The 12,968-nt window shown below is 40.4% G+C and overlaps 1 protein-coding gene across 1 annotated transcript in view; it reads right to left on the bottom strand.

Moving 5' to 3' along the window:
- LOC311507870 (uncharacterized protein) overlaps positions 1-12,968 on the bottom strand; it is a gene marked incomplete at its 5' end in the record, with an annotated part of 97,024 nt that overhangs the window by 82,143 nt on the left and 1,913 nt on the right. The window lies entirely within an intron of this gene.

The raw sequence follows: 12,968 nt of genomic DNA, 5'->3' as shown, positions 1-12,968 counted from the left end.
GCTCTGGGCTACACTAGAACAACAGATTAGAATTTCCACAATTACACAACCGATTCTGTATCTACTCCATGTTTCATGTTACACTGAAAGCATGTTACTATGTTAGCAACCTGATGAGGGTGCTTACTTTGTGAGATGGAACACGGGTGTGTCTTCAGACTGACAAATTAAATAGGATCCAGGCCTGTCAGTCAGCGGATGGGAACTCCACCACAGCCCAGGCACGGCGCCACAGAATGCTGCTGCTGTCACCTCTCTACAAACAGCACTACACGTCTGCTGTGCTGCGTCTGTCTTAGTGTGGAAAACGCTGAAGACTGAAGGTTAACATTTAGTGAAACAGACTTGTTCTGTGTCAAATACTGGTGATTCTGCTGTCAAACAACAATTCGTATCTCTAGTAATGTTCCTGATTTAAGTTCACAGTTTTCAGCGACATGACTCTGGGGATGGAAATGTCAGTCAATCCATCACTTTGATCCGGACCAAAATATCTCAACAACTATTGGACGGATTGCTGTATTAGACATACGTATGGTTTTATTTATCCAGTGAAACATGGCACTTATATGGCTGTAAGTATGGTCACAATCATCAGCATAGCATTTAATTTCGAATTACTATTTGGAAAATATAAATATTTTCAGTCCCTGTGTCTGCATGGGTTCACTATGGGTACTCTGGCTTCCTCCCACTGTCCAGACACATGCTGGTTAGGTTCATTGGTGATTCTAAATTGGCTTTAGGTGTGCATGTGAGTGTGAATGAATGTCTGTCTCTCTGTGTTAGCGTTGTGATAGACTGGCGACCTGTCCAGGGTGTACCCCGCCTCTCGCCCAGTGACAGCTGGGATAGGCTCCAGCCCCCCCCGCGACCCTTCACAGGACAAGTAGTTACGGTTATGAATGAATGAATGAATGATCATTTGAGTACTTTCTTTTGGATCTAAATTAATACCAGAGGAATTGGTTCAATATTGACCAATAAAAGTATAGCAGTGAAGTGGCTGTAATGTATCAAATGGGCCATTTATCCACAATCCTTGTTTTTGCCAGTGAGAGGCTCAATTGTTATTTATTTGTAGGAATCCTAGCTGTTGTCAGATACCGATGGTCATCTAACATGTGACAGAAGTTGCAGGAGAAGGAGAAATCTTGTGGCAGGTGAGTTGTTGCAGGAAGACAACACTGCAAGCATGCATGAGAGTTAGCAAGTGTGATCCAGGGATGAGCTCAGTAACATTACAGTGGAGTAATTTTACCCAAAAGATCTAAAATAAAAACATAAAATGGTTTGTGTATACGTATTTCCAAATTGCAGCAACGAAGCAACGATCTGGCATAAAGACAGATCTGCCAATAGCCTGCACCTTGCAGACCAACATGTTTGAAATGACCATCATTTTACCGCGATTACAACAAACAGTCAAATAAAACAAGAAATCTACACCAAAGTGCCTAAACTTTTGAGGTAAAATGCGGTTGTAAGAGCAGGAAGACCTGCTGCAGACAGATTTGGTAATTCTAGTCATGACATCAGTACACATGAAAGCATGGATGGACAATGGCAGCAAGTTATATTAAAGTATTAACTCGTATAAAGTTGTCAAGAATGTCCTGTTTGATTAAACTGCAGCCATTTCTTCACTACTCCTGGGTAATTACAGCTCAAAAAACATTAAAAATAATAAAGTTTGGCCTACTGACCTCCAAAGTCTTCACTGCTGTCCTAACCAAAGCCCTGTCTTGTTGGGGTCATCGCTATCACGCCGACAAAGGTGGATGGGGTAAGAAAACACCATAGTTACATTGGCAAAGTCATTAAAGTCCTTGTAAAAACCTCTAGTAAAAAAAACTTTACAAGACTTGTCTTTTCTAGCAAATGGTCATGTCTTGTAGGAATCCTGACAGTAGAAGTCAAGTGCAGTTGAGCTGGTTCATGTCTCAAGTAAACCAAAAACCTTTGAAAGGTTTTCACCATTAGAGGAGAATTGAAGCAAATCTACCTCAGAACAAACCAGATGACCAGATAAAAACAAACAATTGGATGTTGTTTACATAGACACTTTCAAATGATCTTCAAAAAATGTGTCCTCATCAACATGTCCTTAAACCGACCTTTTGTTTTGCACAAACTGACGGAAACTTAATCTACAACAAGTCCGAGGCCTGCGACATGGTAATGACAATCGTGCTTAGACTTCCTGAGAGGCATGTGTCTGTGAGTGGAGGCGCCAGCAGCACAGATACCGGTGGTTTTCTCCTCACGTCTGTCAGCGGCATGGACCGCAGCTGATTACGTCACTCTCACCTAATCAGCAGAGACGAGAACACGGCCGGGTCACGAGAACCGGGCAATCCAAAACTTTGAAAGTACACAAGCGCAAATGTACATCTGCAAAAGTCTGAACCTCGTTTAGAAACTCATGTTTCAGCATTTCAAAACTTTTTTTTCCAAGGAGCACTGCAGTTTTCAGATCAACATTTATGTAGCTCAGGCTTCAATCTGGAAAACAAACCACAGAACTGGGAGAACCATGGCAAACCAGAAACTGAAAATGTGTTGGAAAAACACTGGACAGAGTGTTGCAGTTGTTAAGAAATAAAAGTCAAATATAAAATAATGCCTATTAAACCATTATAAATGCCTCTCCAACTTAGTTTCAAACTTAGAAAACCTGCTTTTCATTAGATTACAAGCTTTTACTCCACTTTCCCAATTTGGAATGATATTTATCTTGTATTGCTCTATTGCATGGTGTTGTGATATAGCTTTATCTGACTAATATAAAATCCAGGGCACTTTGAAAGTACAAAGATTTGATTCCATTACATATCCAGGAGGTTCTCCCCCTATCTGACACTGTAGAGGTCATGATCTGAGGTTAATAAAACCTGAAGTTTTTTTTTTATATTGTAGAATAATTCCTTCAAAGAAAGTGTATCTGGGGTCAGTTAACTTTCAGTTAACATAAACAACAACTGATAGACTTTGGTTTCACAATTTTCTGGTGGCAAGCAAAGCCAGGAAAGGATCTCCAGACAACTCATTAAAGGTAACATACAGTGATCAGATTTAAAGGACACCATTAACATGGTGATGTGGTTAGTGTGCAGCTCAGATTCATCACCGATCTCCGGGGTGTGCCAACAGAACATCTACTCCAATCTGGGAAGAAATCTCAAAAGTTTAACAGGAAAACAGATGACCAGTGGCGGCTTAAGGTACAACACACGCCCTCTGACTTTTCTGATCATTGATAGTTATTTACTTAAGGAGATAAAGCTTTTATTACTAAGTTTTTGTGTTGAATATGTTGAATCTTCTCTTCATTTAGACACCTGAGGAGTACTGCTTGGAGTGGGGCTATGATAATTAATCAGTGGACAACAGGAGTTATAATATCTGCTCTCCAGAGGAAATGAAAATGTTAGGATCCACTTGGAAGATGCGCCTCATGAGGACACTGACCTGAGGTAAAAGGTCCCCACAGACAGGGGGAGAAAGGAATGTGAGTGTTGGAATGAATAACATCAGGGTTCTCTGCCGGCAATATGTTTGCAATAGGCTCTACTCGTTTAAAGATTTCTAAATAATTTGTCAGTGTGATCCCCCACGCCTTTAGCTTTTAAAGCTGACTGGATGGTACAGTGTCGTATAAAGCAACATTGCCCCAGCAGAGGCTTACAGGCATGAACACTAAGATGGGCAACAGTAAAGACTGATGAAACAAACTATTTGATGAGTACATTAAGAGGTTTATTTGACCATTGCATGACCCCAGAGTACAAGGCAACATTCCCAAATTACATGACTTGCTCCAGCAAAATGCAAAAACAATGAACAGATGTCCATACTTTCAGGATCTTTTAGAATCCCAGCTAAGAAATGTTTTTACATATAAACTGCAAGACAGCATTGTCAGATAGTACATGATGCACAAGCACGCAACTGTGTGGGTAAGGCTCTGACAAGTGGGTGTTGTTTAGAGGGAGGGATCCCAAAGAGACATGATGTTAATGATGATGGATGACAGAGGATTTTAAGGTTATTATCCATAAAGGCATGTGTCTGAGACATGCTCCCATTTAGGTTCATCTACAAAATGACATCATATATTTATTGGAGTGAAGAACACTGAAAAGTCTTTCTGAGTGGCCACCTCTGTTTATTCAGCACTTACACAACTGGCAGATGAATGGCAAGCTATTATCTTGAGCTAATTCAATAAGAACTACTTGGTTCATACAACCCATGCAGACATGCAAGCAAACACTGCTGAATGATATCTAAGAGACCAATGATGTGTTGATCGGGACAGAATCGGGACACGTTCAAGGTGTGCTATGATTGAAACTCTTCACACTGAGCAAATCCAAGAAAACGGACCTTTGTCAGCACTACTAAAAGCACATCAGTGACTGTTAACAACTACATGGACTTGACTCAGTCTGGGAAATATGGATTACATATCCAGAAGACAATGAAATAATCAAAAATGACAAGTTGTTGACATAGGCAGTAGTTAGGATTCCTGTTATATCATGAAGTAATTATTTCATTTCTTTTCTTTCTGTATGTAAACCACATAAGCCACGTTTCCATGACAGGAACTTCCTCTAGGGACCAAGAACTTTCGGAGGAAAGTCCCTGTTCTGGGGGTAGTACTTCTCAAACTGGGGGTGGGGTTCGCAGTGACAAATATTTCTAACTGGTTTAGTACTCACAGCATTGTATTTCAGACACCATTTTGAATATCTACGACTCAGTTAACAATTTAAAATCAGGCTGCTTATTTTAGCATTTTCTATTCATAATCATTATTATGCCATTATGCCATTTATTTGGCCCTCATGTTGTTTTTTAATCCCCTGTATTGCTGCCACCTACTGGAGTGGAGTGAAGTAGCTTACCGTAAGGCTGTGCACAAAAATAATTAGTTAAAACCGGCCAAGGTTTTTACATATGTGGGAAGTTCATTTGATTAATCTTTGGACCTTTAGCCCATGGTGGAAACACACATCTAATAGCTTGTTTTACAGCTCACTCAGAGATTCCAGAGTAGTAGACTGACACCACCCTGAGATAAGTCTGACGCATGGAAAGCTAATATGGTTAATTTAGGTAAATATTAGAACTTCAGATTGTTCTTGCAATCTCTGCGTCTGTAAAAGTAAGAGTAAAGATATGCTGTATATGGACCTATGTAACTTAAAGTCACAAAAAATGTGACAGGAATGTAGCTGGCTGAGCCTTTATCTGTAACATGTCAGTCTGCAGATGAACAACCTCGTGTCTCGCAGACTGAGGGGCCAAACGAAGCACAATCAGTTGCCTTGTGTGTTCTAACATTGTTCATTGTTCACAGTTTGTTTAGTTTCTTGCTACAAAGTCTATTACATTTACTCTATAGCTAATGGCTGGCATGTTAGGACGAAAGACAAAATATTCCATTTCGATAATATGGATGATAACAGTTAATGCTATTAATATCTATTACTAATGATATAACTTATTCCTTAAATCTTGCATGCAACCTTGTGTGCAACATTGCCCATGGTTGTTAAAGTAAAATGTGTATATGTACCTGAAAGGCATGCCTGCAAAATTCCCCTAATGAAGTCACTTTTGTCTGTTATCGAGGCTTTGAAGCTCTGCATCTGGCATGGCAGAGAGATAACTTAATTCAGTTTTTTAACCAAATCATCTTGTGTCAGGTATTGTGTTGCACTGAGCTTCAGGTTTGCTTATCACTTTGACGTTGACGTATGTAGTGTCTGGGACACTGATTATCAACTCCTTCTTTGCATTAAAAACACAGACGTGCACTGAGAAACACGGAGGAACACACTCTCTTACACAACACTTAAAAAAAGAAAAGAAAAAAAGATGGTTAACGTTTGCGTTTGGGGGAACTGACTTGATTAGAGTGGCACTGTGCCATGCAGGCACTGAATAAAGCCAGATTTTGTTCCCCAGAAGCAAATCCCCCAGGGCTGATAAACCTTGAGTAGTCCACACTAAAATGCGAGCAGCGAAGGTGACATACCGAACTGAGCAGACCTCATAACAAATCAATCACATTTAAGTAAACAAAAACTTAACAGGTTGGACAGTTCCTGACAGACAGCGGCTGATAGGCTAGGGCGCACGGTTCACCCACGGAAAAGTAAAAAAAAATTAAAAAAAACACTAATTTGAAGCTTTTCCCTCAGGCTGTCCCGTGTAGGATCTGCTCTAGTTCTGTTAGTCATAACAGGGTTGTCACCTCAGGTCCTTCAGTCAAGTTCAGCCAAACCAATAAAGATAAGAATCCGCACATGCTCATCATGATAGAGGACATTCATGAACATGCCAAGGGCTCTACATTTCAACCCAACACACTATTCACTTAACTTAAAGGCCTTTTCTGTTTATCAAGCAGTTCACTACCAAGAGTGGTCTCTAGAGACAACACTGGCGCAGCTGCAACCTATTATTTTATCAGTCAGTTATTTATTTGGATTTATCTATAGGTTATTTTTGAGTAGTTGATTAATCTTCTGGTTAATTTGCAATATTAAACATATGTACGTATAGTCTACCATACATTTTTCAGCCTTTCTATTGAACCATTTTCCTTTACTTTTATCTAATGATAGTATTCATCATAAAGTATAAGATGAATTCAATGTAAACCTTATTAGGAAAGCTGTTTTTTTTTTTTTTTTATCATAGTCTGCCATTAATTAGCAAAGATAGTGCTGAGTACGAACTTTAACTGGAAATGCAGCTGTAGTATTTATCTGCAAAGGTTTGCTGTAACGTCAATGGAATCATTTAGTTTTATAGGTCAATATACGCACAAACAAACTTGTAACTAATACTGGGAATCACCGTTGCCATGCATCTGTTCTAGGGAACATTGTGCTATTGAGTGCCTGATAAGAGATCAACCGCGCCCAGGCATTGAACACCCACCAAGAAACAGACAAAACTCGCTGTGATAGGCCAAACACTGCATCTAGTTGTTTTCTGAAGGACGGGGCTTCTCTGATGAGATGCTTGTGCTTCTACAAAGCATGCATCTTATTGCGTCTAGGCTTAAAGACTTACTACACTTTTGATGATGGGGTTTGGGCTTTTTCATTTGTCAAGTCAACGATTATGTCAGTGTGTTATTGCAGCCCTACACCAGTGTAGTTCAATCTGAAACAACTTTGGGAAATGGCGGTCATTCAGCTCTTATTCTTAAGACCTAAACAAGTGACATCAAGAATAGATTCAAATCCTATTCATTGTATATAACAAACATCCATCCTAGTCCTACTCAGTGACAATGTCTTTGCTTTTTTGTTGGTTGACTGAAAAACACAGCTCATGAAATAACATTTTGGAGTCAACCAAAAGAGTGAATGAATGGCATGTTTGACAGAGCGTTCTGTTTATTTTACCATGCAGCGCACCTTACTGATGTCACACAGGGTCAAGGAAAATACATATGGTTTCTGAACAGTGTGTCTGTGTTGAGGAGTCTATGAAAGAGCCGAGGTATCACAATAACTTGCCTGCGAGTGTGTGTGTGTTTAAAATGAACTTCATTTCTTATATGGCAAAAAAGGCTCCTATAAAGTAAAACAGAAGTGTGTGTTGTGTGTGTGGCAAGGACGGGCAGTGAGTGTGCGTGAGTGTGCCTCGCTGGTATGAGACGACATTGCATCACCTGGCATCTATTTTGTGGAACACAACCGTATTAAGGCGGTTACACATGTCACAGCTGCAGCAGTTAAAAACCAGCCTCCTGGCTCCACCAGGACTTTTTTAATGATGAATTACAATAATATGATAGTTTAAAAGTTCCCCATGGGGCAAATGGTTGCCAAATAAAGTCGGCCCTGCTATTAGACACCCATCTGTGCCAGACTTCGGTTGGATGAGCCAAACTCATGCCAAGTGCTGTAACTGAGCATTCTGCTCATAATCATTGTTTTGGGGCAGGAAGACAGTGTGGTTTTGGTCTTGGCACAAAAAGGAGAGTATAATGACGAAACAGCAAATCACACAGTCAGAACTGCCAGACGCAAAACTGTGAATGCAAAGTCGGATATAGAAATACTGCTTAAAAACAAACAAAACAAATGGCACTGGCATTTCTTTGCATAAATTTATAATCAGTGACTGTTTTGGCCACTTGAGGGCAGCAGAAACAAGTTGTGAACAACACTGACCAATAGCACCATCCCTGACAGAAAACTTGGTATTAAACAGTTATTTGCTCGACCAGCATTTATGGCACCGTATTAGCATCTATTTGGAGGCTTCCTTCTTGTAGTCTAATTTTTCGGCTGTTGAATGTTCCACTAGCTAGTCTAGAACTGTGTCTGCCTTTTGCTTGTGAGTCAGCAGGTGGTCCACAAATCATTTTTACATTTGAAAGATAAAAGAAGTCTTGAAACTTGCTATGAAGCTCTGTCTAAAATAAAATAAAAGATTTAAAAAAAAACACGCAGCTGCAGATACTAGCAGTAATTCCCTGTAGCAGTGTTAGCAGACTACTGGTTATGACCACTTTGAGTGTTAACAAATGTTGCAATGCACTTCTTTCAAATGTGTTTTTTATTTTTATTTTTAAGATTACTTCCAACAAGGTACCAACTCCCTATTCTTATATATATACACATCTTCCATTAGCTTATATTTCACAAGCTTTGAATTGTCCACTGTCTGCTGCTCTGTGGGCCATACAAGCCAGCAGCATTTACTTAGTTCATTTAGATTGTAGGTTTAATCATCATATCTCATGACTGTAGGTTTGTTAGGGTTTCTCATTTGGACAGGGCCTCTAAATGTGTTTTGCCTGGGATCTTGGCACAAGGGATTGTAACATCTAATCCTGTGTATTAATGAATGCATCTAGTTTCACTTTTTAAAAAACTGACATAGTGTTGCAGAAAATAGAGAGATGTTATTTTAACAAAGGCAACAAAGGCTTGAATGGCACAAAGGCAAGCGCATAAAAGCCCTGTGTGAAAGACATTAATCCAGACATTGGCATGTAGTTGCACTGTAGCCAGCGCTATGGTTAAAAAACAACAAAAAAACTGCAAGTGCAATCCATTACCACCAAAGCGTCTTTGAACTTTAACAGGAAACTGTTTCAAATCAAACCACCAAGTATCAACAAGTAAGAATGTCAACTGACACACCGCAAATAAAAAGCACCATCATCATTGCTGGTAGTACCTGCAACACCAGATGCACCAGATGTCACCATCAGGGTTTTAAGTCTTCACCACAACACAGATGTTTAATATTTGCGAGCTAAAAGACACAAGTGCAACACAGAGATTGGACAAAATTATGTGTCAGCACTTTAGCCAAAGCGGAACCGTTTGGGTAAAAACAACTACATCATTACATTCCCCTTTCCACGCAAATCTGTGCCTTAGTATCATACAGGCTGTCGTGTGTCTGCAGGCTCTGTGTGGTGGCTGAACAGTAGAGGACACACGATGAAATGACACTACAGAGTCATCACTGAGGTAATGTTATGCATGGTCAAAAAAAAAAGGAAAAAGGAAGAGAATAAATAGCCCTTCCTTTACTTCATCTCTAACACCTAACATCTGAGGAACTTTGTCTGAACACTATCAACCCACCATCTGCCATCTGGTTCCAGTTGGCTTGAAAAGAGATTACAGACGAGGAAAGAGGTTCTGGTCCAACATGTGGTTTGCACCTAGCCCACTCCACCCGCCTTTGTTCACGCAGAGAAAACCGCAAGCTGTGACCTGCTCCACAAGCAGAACCAGATCGATGACCCAGTCTGCGTGGACTGTAGAGAGTGGAGCAACACACGCCACGGCACATGTGGGCCTCTGTGTGGTTAAAGGCTGGCTAATGGGCCCCAGATCAGGGCTCACCAAGCACTAAGGCCCAGGATCGCGTTTCATTGGATGCAGATGCCTTGTTATGGATCTGGCATTATATTGGCGATGACATCATGAGCTCAACCTGCTGGAAGGGCATGAATGTCTCGGTGACCCGGCTGGTGCTGAGCGTTTGATCTGTCCTGACGCAAGGGCTTCTTGATGTCGCATAAGCGTCTCAGAGTGTAGCAAAATGAACACCGACGACCGTAATGCTCCAGTGAAAACGGTAAAATTGAAAATGTAAAATACAATGCAAGACTCATCTGTGAGCTTAACATTTAAAGAAGCTTCTAGATGAGCTTCTCCACAATACAAATTGGATGAAACACTCCCCAAAAATAATTATATTTATTAATAAACTAGCTATTTTTAAATCCTAACCAGGTGTGGTGATAAAAATATTACAATTATCCTGAGGGTGGTGCTAGAGAAAAGGTTATATGGTCATTCTCTCTTAGTATGAATGTTCAACTCAACAGGTAATCTGCTACCAGTCCATTCTTCTGTGAAACACTGAGGTTCATCCTCTTGGGACCATGAATGCTGAACATTGAAAGGAAACGCTTCAATAAAAACACAAAAATATTATGACTGAAGTGTTGGTCAAAGAGAAATCTGGGCCAGAATGGCTGCTGCAACTCATTCTCTAGTCTGGATTTCACTGACCACCTCTTGGAAATCTAGGGGGTAACTTTGGAGATCTCTTCAGTTTTGTCTCAAAGAGCTGAATGAAAAGATATCTCTTACACCCGCTTCTCAGGCAGGTTTTTGAAGTCAGATAATCCAAACCGCATTTTGGTCATCTAAGCAAACATTTTTGTATATACGTATAATAAAACTAAAAGATTTAGAACTATGTCTGTCAAATGATGTCTCCCCAGAGTGATGGTTAGTCAGCGATTTCTACTTCTGAAGCGAATCCTTGGATGGCTGTTAGGTGAGTGGACGAGTGATGCTGTCAAGTACGGAGACACTCAGACTCGGGGATACCTTCATTGTGCATCACAAAACTTTTTCCAGCTGCTGTTCTGCATACTGTGCTTTAGTGATACGCATCTCACAGGGTCAGGGGTTCCACTAATCCACTCAAGACATATGGAAGTATCACAGCTGGATATAGCTGGCTGGAAGGATAGATGGATAGAGGGATAGATGAATGGATGGATTGGAAATGACAGAATACCCCAATTCAAGCAGCCGTAGAGCTATGGGTGGGTGCACAATTCTTTCTTCATTCGTGTTTTCTCGCTTCTGTGAACTATATGGAACTGCATCTAGGAAACAAGCATTTTACACATCATTTGAAAAACTTCATGGCTCTCACTTTATCTATGGAGCCCATAGAACTAATGGGCTTGAAATAAAAGTATGCATACGGTAAGAAAGTGGAGGGTTGCCCACACAACATGCTTCAGGAATGTCACGTCAGTTCCACTATTAACCTCCATCTTGCTCTCAAAGTAAACACTGTGGCCTGAGAAAGTTCTTGAAGAAAATCTATGCCATGTCTAAAATGGAAAAGTTAATTCTTTAGAGAGCATGAATATGTGCAGAAAAGTTTTATTTCATTCTCCCAATATAAATGTTTTAGTTTTGAGTACAAAGGTTGGTGCTGCGGGGAAACATTAAGCTTCATTTTCAAGTGAGCATGAAAATCCGCTTACATTTCATGAAATAATCTTCCATTTTGATTATTTTTAAGCAAAGTGTTTCCAGAGAATGACACGTCATATGAACATGCTCGGAAAATACTACCAATGATTACTGTAGTGGTCTTCGAGCTCTGTCTCCAGCGGTTACCATCATGAAAATGCTCTCCTCTGCCTTACTCCTGGCTCATTCAAAAATGGGCAAAGCAGTGGAATCTGAGTGGAGCTGTGATACTTACAGTTAGTAACCTGTAACTGAACGTGGCCACACTCTTACTTATGATTTCAGGGCTTAATCCAATATAAACGGGTAAGATGTATACAAAATGACATAGATGTGATTAACGTTGAAATTACTATAGCTATGGAGACCAGTTTGTGTATTAGGCTACAAACATTTTGATTTCTGCTGTAAAGTTGGGCATCCAGTCTCAGCCTCAAGCGGTGATTTGAGAAACGTCCATGTTCATTTTTCAGTTCTGGAGATTGCTGCTTGGTTTCAACTTGCAAAACCTTTGGGCGGTACTCCGCCTTTTAGGTACACATCTGTCTCTGAACTAAATTACTATTATGGGATATGTGGGGACATTCAGAGTTATTTATGCACCACCAGTCTCATAGGTACACTCTGATCTAAGCAGCTTTGACAATGACAGCTTTGAAGGAGAGATAAATCTTGTACAGAGGAATTTTTGGGGTTAGATGTAATTGTGTGAATGAACACTATTTATTAACTCTGGGTAGTACAGCATGTGATTTGTTGCTGTCACAGGTGGTTCAGAAATGAAGGTGAGAAACTAGTGGGAAACGCATAGCAGTGGAGGATATTTGCTGAACTCTCCTGGTTACTGTTTATTCTGTCCTGTCCCTTGTACTGCAGTTACAGTATTATTGTTACAATATGTTGGGGGTGGGGTGGGGTGGGGGCTTCCAAGTAAATAGGAATCGTTTAATCTTCGAGTCAAAACTGGACAAAAATGTTTGCGTAAGTGGAAATGGAGAAACACGTTCCACAGCTTCAGCAGTGCTGTTAGACCGCAGTAAACATCTGCTGTTTGACACTAGCTGTGGATGGCAGGGTGGATGACTTTTGTCTAGAAAAAGACCCAGACATGTTGTATATTTTCCTTCACTGGCACTCAAATTATTTTGTTACAGTTTGGAAATCTTCATCAGATTAAGACGGCGTGGATATGAATCTCACATGATGAAGGCCTACTGGCAGGGTGCATAGTCCAGGTCTGGTCAGGTTTTAGTCATGGTCTTTTAGGAATGATGGGTGTCCTGAACCTCCTGGTTTTCACTGCTGGAGTAGCACGTATAGCAAATCAACAAAATGAGCACCCTAACAGCTTTAGGTAATTAGCTCAGGGAAACTTGTTACCACTTACATCACGTGCCATCTTGT

This window comes from Chelon labrosus (assembly GCF_963514085.1).
Source record: "Chelon labrosus genome assembly, chromosome: 22".
Classification (NCBI taxonomy): Eukaryota; Metazoa; Chordata; class Actinopteri; order Mugiliformes; family Mugilidae; genus Chelon; species Chelon labrosus.
This window is presented reverse-complemented; position numbering and strand designations above follow the sequence as displayed.